Source organism: Phyllopteryx taeniolatus, chromosome 19, assembly GCF_024500385.1.
Source record: "Phyllopteryx taeniolatus isolate TA_2022b chromosome 19, UOR_Ptae_1.2, whole genome shotgun sequence".
NCBI classification, from domain to species: Eukaryota; Metazoa; Chordata; class Actinopteri; order Syngnathiformes; family Syngnathidae; genus Phyllopteryx; species Phyllopteryx taeniolatus.
In genome coordinates, this window is record NC_084520.1 from 17795005 (window position 1) to 17809007 (window position 14003).

The 14003-nt window shown below is 45.1% G+C and overlaps 1 protein-coding gene across 2 annotated transcripts in view; it reads right to left on the bottom strand.

Moving 5' to 3' along the window:
- LOC133469721 (zinc finger MIZ domain-containing protein 1-like) overlaps window positions 1-14003 on the bottom strand; it is a 79852-nt gene that overhangs the window by 58785 nt on the left and 7064 nt on the right. For both annotated transcript variants that reach the window (XM_061757126.1, XM_061757127.1), the window contains exon 2: window positions 1165-1263. The gene's annotated coding sequence lies outside the window, so the exon portion shown is untranslated. The remainder of the gene's footprint in view (window positions 1-1164; window positions 1264-14003) is intronic.

The window sequence follows — 14003 nt, forward strand, 5'->3', positions numbered from 1 at the left end:
ATTTATTTTCATTATCAGTTGATTAGATCCAAGCTTTTCTTGAGGCTAATAGCAGAGCTTGCATAGCTGATGAGCTAGCATGTTAGCAAGCAAAGACCGTGTTTGCTCGCCAATAAAATCACAAACCAAAAAAAAAAAACATTTGTTCTATTAGTGATTTGGATTCGAGTACTTTTCAAGGCTATTTCAAGCGAAATCGTTCACAAAAATTGATCCCTAATGTAAGATGAACTAGCATGTTAGCAAAGCAAGACCAGGATTAGCTAGTTAGTAAATCACAAACCACTCAGAATTCATATATATAAAATATACTGTATTTCATATCATACACATTGATCACAGGCCTTTAAAACGGAGCATGGCTACATGAGCAACCATCCAACGTTACCTCGAAGGACATTACCTTCTGATGTTAGCTTAAAATTGAGTTCCCAGCGTTAGCTTCCAATGTTAGCATCCAACGTTAGATTCTGAAGTCAGCAACAACATTTCCTCCAACGTGAGCTTTCAAAGTTAGCACCAATGTTGGCCTAGCTTCCAACGTTAACTTCAACATTAGCTTACCACCCTGCTTGCTCAGCTGTTGGCCAACGCTAGCTACTCCTCCACAAATTATTATTATTAGAACTATATTTCATGTGGTCCAATAATGGTAAAATGAGGCAAACCATTTGTGAACACCCAGGGTCAAAACACAGCTCCTGACCAACAACAAACACATTTCCTCCAGAAACAGTGACAAACTCAAAATACAGTGGAACCTCATTTTAACGGAACGATTTAACGGATCTCGGAAGCGACGGACATGGGAACGCATGTGGCTAAATTTACATGCGCCGGCATGCAAATTAGCCATGTGCTTGATGCACTCTTGAAAAACGCCAGTTCAAATCCCGGCTGGAGGAGCTACATTTCGATCAACTAAACTATTTCCGAGCTTTATTTAACAGTAATTTTGCACGGTATGTGTGTCTTAGCCCATGGAAAAAAGTATAAAAACAACAATTGGGTACAGTATGGTTGTATAACGGCCATGAGAAAACATGACTCAACATCACGGTCAATCGGTCAAGCTGTAACGGACGAAATCGAGGTTCCACTGTAAACCCAGACGCCTCTGCTGGATGCCAAAAAAAAACAACAACAACAACAACAACAACTCACCTTTGTTGCCGTTAATGCTCACTTCTTCACCTCGGAAGACCCCCCCACCCATCCACACACCAGGAGGAGAAAAACCCCAGCACCGCAAGACTTCCAGACCTATGGAGAGAGAAAAAAAAGTTCAAAGATAATCCAATCAAATAAACGCGGCAAAGCAAGATTTAGGCCTCCGCCGAGGCCAAAACACGGAGTATTCATTCTTGTGTTTTTTAAGGTTGTTGTTTTTTTAGGCTACTTCCCGGTTCACCGCATGAAGCAACATGGTGCAAAAGGAGGTACGGTACCATTAACGACGTCGTTGGAAATTTGCGCCATTTGCATTTTTCTCCACATTACTACTTCCCACTTCTGTTGCTACCGACTCGGAATGCGAGTTTGATCCAGTCCAATTTCACAAATGAGCGTCTATCGCATGTACTCGCTCCGACAAGTCTACGACTAAATCGCACTTCAGTTTGCATCCTGTTAGGAAAACATGTCAACTGCATTTTTTTTTTTTTCTGCTGCAGTTCTACTACAATTTCCCGCTCGAGTTGGAGCCTATTAGGAATATCACATCATCAGACATCAAAGCTTGTAAAAATCCATCCAAGCCGATCACCTCGACTCAAGGTTGCGCTTGACAGGACAAGGCTAAAAGCTCCAAATATAAAAACCACCAAAACCCAGCAGCAATCCTTTATGTCCTGCACTTTTTGTTTTTGTGGCAAGTTTTTTTTTTCGCCCTAGTGTTAAAAAAAGAAAGTATAGAGGGGTCGCTGTGGGGTGGCTCAATGGGTCAAGCAGCACTGGATGCCCGCGTTTTAAAGCCACACTCTTCCCCCTACAGACGCCTCAGTGCTATTCGCCAACATCGTTTCCTGGGTGAGCGGTGAGAAAAAAAAAAAAAATGAAAATCAATGCTCTCCTTGCGGCAAACAGTTTACAATAACACGGGATGGAAAAAGCTCAACTGCAAAAGAATTGATTTGTTTTAAGCACAATAACACAGCTCAGCAGCACAGACTTGAGAGAAGTGAATCATTGGCACCAGCAAACCAAACCGCAAGCAGTAATTGAACGGCTGACTGACTGCTGGCAAAGTGCATATGCGAAATACACACGCTTGTTATCCCATTAAGGAAGTTCTTTTATTGTCCCGACTGAGAAAAATACACTTTGATTTAGCCCAATTAAAGACAATAAAGACAGCACACTCTCCATTGGACGAGGAGATATAGAGTAAAATGTGACAGTACTTCCTGTTTGGGAAACGTGTGAAATCAGGTCATGTTTCACAAATGGGCTCATTAAAACTAACATTCATATGTCCCTTTACATTCATGAAAAAAAAATTCTATCAAAAGAGAAAACAGAAAAATATTCCCAATGTGCTTTTTTTTTTCAGCAACTTTCACGTTAAGTTTACTCACTCATCTGTTTTTCATTATTTTGATTACTTTCATTACAAAATTGTTTTATAAATAATGAAAAAGTTTGATTTCATATTTAATGATATATTATTATCATTCTTATATAATATATGTTTATTTTACTTTCCACATATAATGTCTGACCCGTGTTGTTGATTTCTTATATTGTATGAATAAAAGCCAATACATAAACGACTAAATAAAAAGCAGGCCATTTTTGCAATCCGAAGCTCGTCGTCGGGTACGAGCGGGAAGCTCCCGCGTGACCGTACCCATAATGCGTTGCGACTCAGACCACAGCAGCGGGTGGTCCGGCCCCACATATGGGAAAAGAGTCGATGCATCCGGAGCAAACTGCGATACGATGCCGCGTGGCGCTAAGTCATCAGAATTCCTCGGGATGGTTCCATTTGCAACCTCCTGATGTGTGCAAAAAAATACAAAATAAAAATCTGAAATACAAAAATAAAAACACTAACCGGGAGAGTAAATTATGTCAAGACATAAAACGCCTCTGCCTGCCTGCCTGCCTGCCTGCCGCAAAGGTGCATTCATCATTGTTATTATTCTTCCGAGAGGCCCCCCTGCATTTAATTGGGTCCTCATGGAGTCCAAATCCCTGCCGGTTGACTTTGGCCGCAAGCGCTCTGCGTCGGGGCTTTTTTGCCGGCTGAAGGAAGAGCAGTCGTCCGGAGCAAAGTGGCCGTGAAAAGCTCTGCTCTGCAGCGCGCTAGCTGATGGACTCTTAACTCACAACCATCACCCTTTTCTTCTGGGCGCTGGCTGACCTGAACTGAAAACCACGACAAACAAAATTTGCCTTTGAGGGTTCACTGGTCCCCAACAGGCCCGTTATTTTTTTTTTTGGGGGGGGGGGGGCGGGGGTTCATCCATTTTTCGCACTTTTTTGCCAATAGCGAGTATTCATTGTACATGCTAAAAACTAACTTTCTGTAAGGTTTGCATAAGCATGATAAAGGCCCAGTAAAGGGACCAAAAAAAATCTTGGAAATTTGAAGCACTAAAAAAAAATAATAATAATGAAATTGAGAATTGAGACATTCCTCCAACTGCACTAAGAAAAGAACAGTTGAAAGAAAATTAACAGTCCTGGATTTAAAAAAAAAAAAGACTTTTAAACCACTATAATTTAGGAATTGTGTATTTCAAATGTGGGAGTTATGTTAGTAGTTTATAGACTAAAACACACAAAAAATTACTTTACTCAAACAAAAACGTATAAATAGCAAAATTTGATTTTTTTTTTTTTTTCAGTCCTGTATGTTATAAACTTTGTTATCCGGGTTCAGCAGTGGAGTGTGATGACCCAGTGTTTCCTAAACACACACACACACACATACACACACACGCTGCAGGTCTGTGACAACACGAGCGCGGCGCGATTAGATAAGGCGGCGGAGACGCGCGGCGACGTTGTGCAAAGCCATAAAGAAGGCAAAGATGAATGGTTGCGGTGCCGATCGCAGGTTGGCTCGCTCCGTGTTGATTCGCTCCAAATGCATTTTAAGCGCTGCTGCTGTAATTGCAAAAAAACATGACGAAGCTGTCAGGTAGAAACCCCGTATGTCCAAATATGGTCCTATATTTTCGCAAATTGATACTATTGGTCTTTCCCCACGTCTTCTGTGATTATGAAACATTATTAAACCAATTGAAAGTGTTGCAAATAGCTGGAGAAAAAAACCCATTAACTCTCTTGGACACTTCAACTGTCTGGGAGGTGTTGTTTCAATCCACTTCATCATTCTGCGGGAGCCTTGCGGCATTTTGTCGCCTCAAGATTGAAAGTCTGGATGCTTTTTCGAAAAAAACCCAGTGCACATAGTTCGGTTCGATTAGGCCTGTTTTGAGAAAAATGGATCGTTGTCATGCTTGGAAGGCCATCAGCCACAAATGTGCGTGCAGATTAATTATATCATAATTATTATATTATAATAATATCTACCGATTATCAGCCAACTCAGCGTTTTGTTTTGTTTTTATTTCATCACTCATGGCTCTTAATAGACCTTTAAAAAGTGTTTGGGAAGATGATGTAACAACCTGTTCTCCACATTATGATAGTGAAGGGGACCAAATAATTAATAGCAATAGTTTGGCAAATGTTTAGGTGCATTGCCACTTTCTAAACCTTCCCTTTCACTTTAGCCGCTGCTCTTCTGTCACAACTCACCCGTGACACTTTCCTCCGCTTCTACACTTTTCGGCACCGCTCGTCCACACTCCCCAACACAAAACACACATTTTTTTTTAAAATAATGCCGCACATTACAACTAGGAGCTACCAACAACAAACCATGTTGTGGAAACAAACGCGACTATGGCTAAATCAACTGGAATGCTAGCGGCCCTATATTAAAATCTTTTTTCCTCTGTAACCATTCCTTCTTGTAAAAAAAAAAAAAAAAGAAAAAGAAAAACCTAAAGAAGAATTGGGGGGGGGGGGGGAATGTCCTCTGAGGAATCCGGGGCGGGAAAAGGCAGCACATGACTATTGGGAGGGAAAATGATTAAAGGCTGAGATGAACACAATCTGCTGGTGCCAGAGGAAAGGGGGAAGGAATTTCCAGGGCCAATAAGTGAAGCATCACAGGGGGGATATGTGTGTGTGTGTGGGGGGGGGGGGGGGGGTCCTACCTTTCGCCGCTACTCAACCCTGACCGGGCTGGCCGAGTCAGATTTCTTACATCCGCTCTTTAAAATAGCCCTCAGCGTGCATGCTAGCGGTGCTTGGAATATTGATTTTTACAGCAGTCCCGCAGCTCGGCAGAATCGAGAAAACGGGGATCGTGCTGACGGGGTTTGTGGCGGAAAACGACAATAACGCTACAGTACGTTTACACTAGGTTTCCGGCGGCTACGGCAATCCCGTTTCTGGCCGTCGTAGACAAAACGGGACGGACGTGACAACGCGGGGGCGACGGGATCGGCAAACCATTCCTAAACCGTCAAAAACTTTGACGCGGCAGTGACAGTGCCGATGTGTCTGCCGTAGGAAAACGGGGTGCTTGCAACAAAACCTGGAAAGCAAATTGGAAGCGGGAAGCAGATGAATTACTCGGGACGTCACGGCCCTTTCGAGATGTTTTCCCATTCTGCTGCGTTTGATGACACGATAACACTCGTTGCGTCCGACTACGGTCTGACACGGCGCGTACGGTCCGGCGGTGAGTAGAGAGGCCCGGCAGAGATTCACTCAAGTCTGCCTTGCCACAAACAAGCTCCAAGAAAGCCTTGAACATGAAACATGAAAATCGCGTCAGACCTTGATCAGAACGTGACGGGCCAGGAGGAAAACGGACCGGGCGTCAGAGGTAGACCGCGGCGCCGCCCCAACAGTAGTACAGCCCCTTCCCGTCACGGATGCCTTGATTGACCGGGAGAAAACTTTGCAAAACTTGAAAAAGGAATCGTATACCAAATCCCAAAGCGCACTACTAGGCCAGCAGGAAAAGACTGTAAACGTAGCACAAGCGGAAGAGAACAAAAGGCGCCCGTAACGAACTCGAAATCAGCCGAAGCATCTCATCGCGTCGGGGCACTAACGACAATCAATTAGCACTTTCTCCTGATCTCGGCAGCGGCGGAGTGGAAGGTGTCTTAATGAGTCCCATTTCCATTAGGCGCTCGACTCCAGAGGCACCGCGAGGAGCCTTCTCCCGCCAGCTCCTCAGTCTGCACGCCTAATGACGGCCAGAGTGGATTATTCCCGTCGGTTCCTCGCTTCTCTTTGTTCAGCCGCGCTGTAAATAATAGTCCACCATTACAACGCATTAAACAGAAACACTCGAGGCGGAGAAAGAAGTGCTTCCGTGGTGGCCAGCAGTGATCTCCCCAAAAAATCTGCTGAACTTGCAGAGGACCACTTTAACATCCTGGCTAATCACAGGCGGTTAATTGGTTTTAAGGTTCGGGTACTGTGCGGGAAGGGAGAAATAAAACTAATTTAAAAATTAAAAGGAAAGATCGGTGTAAACAGGAACACATTTAATGACAACTGCAAACTGCTAGCAGTAGTGCTGTTACTATCCAATATGTTTTCTGCGATTAATTATTGATCAAGTAATCGAATAATAATGGCGACCCATTTTTGAAGTCGACTTAGCAGAGTTATTTGTTCGTTTCGTTTTTAGGAAAGGGTTTGTCTTCCCTTTACGAAATGAACGGTGCAGACAAGTGCAACAGTTTCAGTTGAAACAGTCTGAATTATTTTCAAATGAACACAGCGGCTATTGGCGAGGGACCAGGCCGGACCATGAATAGCGAAAATCCCAAAACACCCATTTTATATATATTATAATTATTATTATTTCTTTCTTTCTTTTTTTTTTTTTTTTTTTTTTTTAAACCCAAAACATTTTTTAATAAGTGCTGATGCACCACCAATAAGTGTTTTCGGGGTTGGCTCCCCTGAAAAAAAAAATTGGAAAAAATTCAAAAAAAGACCAAAAATTGCAGATAGGTGAATCCGTGGGTTCCAAACTGCGAGCATGCGGGGGTCCACTGTAGACCGAACTGAGAGGGCGTCTTCTGCATCACATATCTTGATTTCAGGGTCACAGTTCGGTTCACATTCGGTACAGTAAAGTAAAAAAATAAAATAATAATACATTGCAAACAAGAATAAATATAAGATATTTAGGGCAAAAAAACAAACGGCCCGCTCGAGTCACGAATCGAGCTAACTGCGCTCATCGCCGGCCGCCGCCATTAGCCTTAATTGCGGCACTCGCGACTCGCCTTCACGGGGGACGGCTCGCGTGACGCGAGGTTCGCCGCAGGCCGGGACGCTCGTCCGTCGGGAAAGCCGACCGCGGAGCCCGTACAGCAACACGGTCTTACGCTCATTAACGGCCACAAACGAGGGAAGAACAGCATGAAAGCTTTCGAGATCCAACGTCCACACCGCAAATGTGGCACCTAAGGTTAAACTGATGGGAATAAATGCAAGTAAAGCAGAAATGTACAACATTGAAAGTTGGCTCCCAATAGGGAAGATGGTTGTCTCAAATCGAGACCTTGTTTGAAGGAGACTGGGGAGCATTTTCGTTCCTTTTCTGAAAAGTCTGAATGCTCCTATGACAATAATGAGTGAAAAGAAGTTAAATATATTGGAATAAGCTTGTTTGTTGAAACTGGATTGCTGTAAGGCTTCAGCACAGAAAGAAGTGTGTCTGCCACAAAGGTAAGTTCAGAAAATGGATGGATTGTTTTATGCTTGACTTTGAATTTCCAAAATCCATCCATCCATCCATTTTCTAGCGCTTATCCGAGGTCGGGTCGCGGGGGCAGAAGCCCAGACTTCCCTCTCCCCAGCCACTTCATCCAGCTCTTCCGGGGAGATCCCGAGGCGTTCCCGGGCCAGCCGAAAGACGTAGTCTCTACGGCGTGTACAAAGTCCGCATCACTGCAGACGCTGGACCGATCCGCCTGTCGATCTCCCGTTCCTCACTCGTGATCAAGACCCCAAGATACTTGAACTCCTGCACTTGGGGGAGGATCTCATCCCCGACCCGGAGCGGGCACTCCAACCTTTTCCGACTGAGGACCACGGTCTCAGATTTGGAGGTGCCGATTCTCATTCCAGCCGCTTCACACTCTGCTGCGAACCGCTCCAGTGAGAGTTGGAGATCACGGCCTGATGAAGCCAACAGAACCACATCATCTGTAAAAAGCAGAGATGCAATACCGAGGCCACCAAACCGGACCCCCTCTAACGCCTCGGCTGCGCCTAGAAATTCTGTCCATAAAAGTTCTGAACAGAATCGGTGACAAAGGGCAGCCTTGGCGGAGTCCAACCCTCACCGGAAACGAGTCCATGCTCCCGAAGCACGCCCCACACGACCCCCCGAAGCACACGGTCGAACGCCTTCTCCAAAATCTCCCATGGAAACTTTTGCAAAATCTACTGGAAATTTCCCCCCCCCCCCCCCTTTGCAACTCAAGTGGCATCAAGATGACACTTGGACAGAGGATCTATTTTTAGGGGGCTTGGGGGAAACTAATGAGGGGAAAAATATATATATATATATATATATATATATATATATATATATATATAAAAAGACAGTAATGAAATCTCGTGTTTCCATCTGACACTAAAACGCTCCAAGTCCCGTTCATTATTAACGTCCGGGCGATCCGGAACAGAAAGCAGCCGCGCGTATCAATCATTCATCCGCTTTCCATTGAGAAACCGTGCCGTGCCAATTGGGACTTGGACCGGCGAAAACAACACCAGAAACAAGGATCCAAGCAATCTGTACCGCTCTGTTCAGTAAAACCCATTTGTTGTTTGTCGCCGACCCTTTCGTGGCGCTAAACGAGGCAACCAAATTGTAGAAACTCTAAACGGGACAGTACAGCTCAGCGTCGGCGAAGGCTGCGGGAAAGTCAACTGAAACCGTGTCAGACAGAAAGAAATGCAACAATAAAGAAATAAAAAACGACAGCAAAAGACGTCATCACTTTAAAAATCAATATTTTCATTTCAATCTAATGCTAACAAAACTCTGACCTGTGTTCTAAGTACTAAATAATATCTAAACGACGATGAGAAAAGATGTCAGAAATATCTTTTATGGTCCACGTGTTGCTTCAGGCACACTAAAATGGATTGGGATGCCAATAAAAAGTGTTCAATGCACAAAACTGGATCTGCGGGCACAACTGACTACGTCTCCTACAGAAAAGATGTCAGAACTTCACCGGGGAAGGCCAGAGATCAAATTGTTGTTCCACGTCGAGACCTCAACTACTGTCGTCGCAAACGCACCAAATATGAACGGGAAGCCATTCAAACGGACCGGTGTGCTACAGACACACAAAATATCTACGGACACGACAGCACAAGACCGACTATGAACAATGCAGAAAAGATGTCATAACTTGATCAAAATTGAAGCCAGAGCAGAGATGCCCTTTTTGACCCCGCTTGGGATCTCAAGTGCTGTTAGTTACAAATGCACAAAATTTCAACAGGAGAAGAAGAAAACATTCGCGGGCCCACCCGGCTATTTCTACAGAAATGCTTTTCCAGATACTCCAATACTTTTGTCGTAATTGTGCACCATCAGTGTGTGAATGTGTGAAGCCCTCCAACTTTTCCGTTAATACCCTCAGGCTCCCCCCTCCTTTGAATGCTAACCAGCAGCAGCACAGCAGACCGTGTCATCTGCGCACCGCAGGGGAGAGCTTTCCAAGCGGCAGCAAATTCCTCATTTTGTCTGGGAAAAAAAAACATTCTTTACAAACCACAGGTGCGTACATGAAGCGCCACCGGTGCGCTATGGTTTTCACAATTACTCGCAAGGTCAACCCCCCCGCCCCAGTGTCTTTTTAAGAGGTAAAACGGGGGGGGGGGGGGGGGGAAACACTTCCTCTGGACCCCGACAGGAAATGTTTGAGTTTGCCACCGTGCGCTGGCAATGCCACTAACGCAATTCTTCCCCAGCTTTCACGTCGGCTTTGGGACACCAAAATGAGGGATTACGTGAGCTAGCTAACAAGTCGATACTAATCGATGGAGAAACGTAGACAGAAAATGATTTTTTTCCCACCTCAGAACCAAATCTTGAATAAATTAAGCACCGAGTAAGTACGGTACATCGGAGGCACGACAACATCACGGCCGTCGTTTCTAGACGAAGGCTGAGCAGGCGACGACTTCGCGGGGCCAGTGAGGCCGTTTGGAGACGAAACGCATGAACGAGCGTCCGAGAGGCAGGAGATTCTAGCGGAGGTCAAATTGTGTGTAAGAATATAATGTTATATATAATATTAGACTGAATATAACTATTTAATCTTTTTTTTAATCCAGGTAAAAGACCAGTTATAACCAAGGTCGCATTTACGAGGGGTCCTGGCCAACAGCATGTTTCACCAAAAATGAAAAACATTACCTGGACTGGACTGGATTTCTATAAGCTAACAAAGTGCAGGAGTTGTGAATGTGGCGACAATTAACTGCTTCAATTCACTGCGCCGTTCCCCATATTGCCAGCCGCTTTAGAGCTTTTGGACTGATCCTTCAAGACCCACACAATATTGGGTTCTAGAATTATCGAAGCACCAAAACTACCCAAAAAAAAGTTTGTTTCTACCTCTTTGTGTTCTTTAGTAATCAGCAGTAGAACATGGGTTGTTTTCACCAAAAACACTGACACGTCGAGCAGAACAATGACTGTGACGCTAGTATTTTTTTGCTTTTGGGACACCTCAAACCGTAAAAGAACAGAAACAAGACTGAGAAATGACTTTTCGTGGCAAAAATAATCCTTTATTTACAGATACACAACTAAGAAACGCGCCCTGAGCGACGCTGACTCACCGCACGGTTCGAGTTGAACGTCAGCGGCTTTTGCCAGAACGTCATTTGCCAGTCGCTCCATGAACTGCGTCGTGTTTTCCTCACGATCGCAACCTACACACGTTCACCTACCTACCTACCGCGACAAATACTCTGTTTATAGTGCCGTACATGTACAGACTCTCTTCGAGTGTGAGGTGCCTAAACTGGTCCGACTTCCAACGTGTTGAGATTTCGCTCTCATAATCGATGTGACGAGCGGAGATTCGCCACCTAATCTTTAGCTTTTCAACTCAAAAGCTGTGCTGATCTCAAATCCAAAGCGATGCAACGTCGCCATCTACAGGGTTCTGTCGGTCATTGCGGCAGTTTACAAACTTGATATTCACAGACAAGCTGGGGGAGACCTTCTTCCATGCCCACGCGCTGAAAAACCGATTTGACAAATATATTCGTCGGTGGCAGCGAACGGTTGGATTGCACCGAACCAATAGAAACATCCACAGCACCCTCTGTCTCGTTTTTTGAAGAAAACGTGGGCCTACGACCTGCTGTACTGTACTAAATGCTGGTCATGGTGGGTTTTTTTTTTTTTTAGGTGGTACTTGTTGCAAAACATTTGAGAAGCAAGATGTTTTTTTCCTGCGCGCGGCCGGCTGAAGCCTGCCACCCGTATCGGGCTCATGAATATCGAGTGAGCGAGTAAATGAGGCATAGCACGCTTTGACATGTTGAACATCCACCTTTGGCCCGTGCCTTCCACAAAGCCAACAAGGTGTAGCAGCAGAGCAAATTTGTGAGTTTGTTCGGGGGTGGCAACAAACGCTGCCGTCTCTTCAAAACAAAAGACCAAATGTCGGTGAGCGACTTCACAGGGATCGGATTTCCTCTGCGGAATTCAAGTTGCCACTACTTTCTTTAACAGGCTGGTCTTAAAATCAGAAACTGCACTGCATTCTGCCTCGCAAGATGCTGACATTTAAATTCATAGAAGACAGAGTGCGTTTCCCCCTCTATGGTAATCCCTGCTGGTATCAAAATGTTTGCTCTCAAAATATTTACCCACCCAGAGTCACATCTCAAGCTCAACGCACGCACCTTGAGACATCATTTTGCGAGTGTTGCCTCCCAAAGGAGACGCAACGAACGCGCTGCCGACAGTTTTGCGAGCGACTCCGCTCTTGTGAGCGCACGGCACACGCAATCCTCCCGACGCCTCAAACAATTTGGGGGCGGAAGAGGTATTTGCCGCTGACAAACGCTTTGAATGCCTGTGTGAAGCAAAGGTGGCGATTCATCCGCAAAGACAGCAGTTAGCAAGTAAAGACTGATACTTTGATCGACGTCATTGACAGGGTTTATAGAATCTGGACCGTTTCACGAGGCTATAATCGAATAACTAACGGTGGCGCAAGGTAAACCCACCACGTACCGGAAACATGCATGCAAGTAAAGCAAAATAAGTCCTTAAATCTAAGGTCAATATAGTTTGCACTAGAGGAGCAACAACCGATCGATCATCACATTTATATATATATATATATATATATATATATATATACATACATCTTCGTCAAGCAACTTGTTTGATGGGTAAGGAGAGAAGTGCTTGTAACAGTTGTTGATTCTGCCTCAACTAGTCTGCTGGGTAAATTAGTAGTGCTTGTGATTCAGCTGACTAGTCTCAGCTAGTCAGCTGATGAAAGGAAGAAGTGCTTGTAACCTGTCGATTCAGTCTCAACCAGTTTTCTGGCTGAATGGATAAAGGAGCAGCCCCCGTGCGGACAACTGCACTTTGGACCTCTCGTTGGGGGTTGTAAAGCTTGCATTGTCTTTCCCTTCGGGGCCGCCGCAGGGATCGCAACCTGCCAGGCACAAGCTCGGAGGACAAGCAAGGATCGCGCACCCAAACGGTCGCCACGATGCGGAACGGTCTGCGACGTTGACCTTTTACAAGGCGTTATTAAACATAACAAAGCTGGGGCTGATTGCCATTCTTGAGTGCGTTTAACTCAATTGAATAAAAAGCAGCGGAGCCGCCGAAACAACCTCGCTGCGCTCCAAAAAAGATTATCAATCTTAACAATCGTCTCGGTGTCTGTCTGCTACAAGGCTGCCTCGGCGGAGGCTGGGACAGAATTTAAAAAATGCGCAACATGACTAAAGCAGAAGGAGGAGGAGGACAAGGGGATGCTTGGGACCCAAGATCCTTCAGGATGGTTGTAAACAATCGTTAAGTTGCCGTCTTAATGATTGTTTACGAATAAACTTACAAACATTTGGTTTGCTGGCTAAGGTGGAGGTGGTCGCGATGCCTGTTCGGTCGAACCTAGTCAGCCGTCTTAACGGCTGTTGATTTGGTCTCCGCTAGTCTGCTGGCTGAAGAAGTACCGTTTGCGAGGGCGTTTGTTGGACTCTATGCAAGTTTGCTTGTTAAAGAAGTCGTCGTCGCAACGGGCTTTTCATTCAATCTCCGATTCTATGGAAGCGTCTTGGAACGGCTGTCGATTGGGTCTGAAATAGTCGAGTGGCTAAAGAAGAGGGCTGTTGATTAAGTCACAACTAACCGGAGGCGAAAGAAGGATTGCTTGTAACGCCGGTCGATTTAAGCACAAATTATTTGCTGGCTAAAAGGGAGGCGGTTGTAACAGCTCTTGGTTCAGTCTCAAATAGTCTGCTGGCTGAAGCAGACGGAGGAGAAAGAAGAAAGAAAGAAAAAGAAACTAATGCCTGTTGAGTCAGTCTCAACTAAGTCTGGCGGCGGTAATTCACTCTCGAGTCCGCTAGCTAAAGAAGTGGTAATATGGTTGAGGGGGAAAAAAAAAAAAAAAGACAATCAAATTGTGATAGCCAGACACAATCCACATATTTGATTGCGGCTCTCAAGCGTGACGAAGACTTCGCTTCTCGCTTCCCTCACGCATTCCGCTCGGATTTTATGACTCTGGTTAAAATGCAAGCATTAAATATTCATGCTGCATCAAGCGGACTCCCACGTCGCCTCGTCTTCTTTCTCTTCACGTAAAGTCAGAACCTTTTTTTTTGGGGGGGGGGGGGGGGGGGGAGCGGGGACGTATTATGGGTGCCCTGCCCCCACC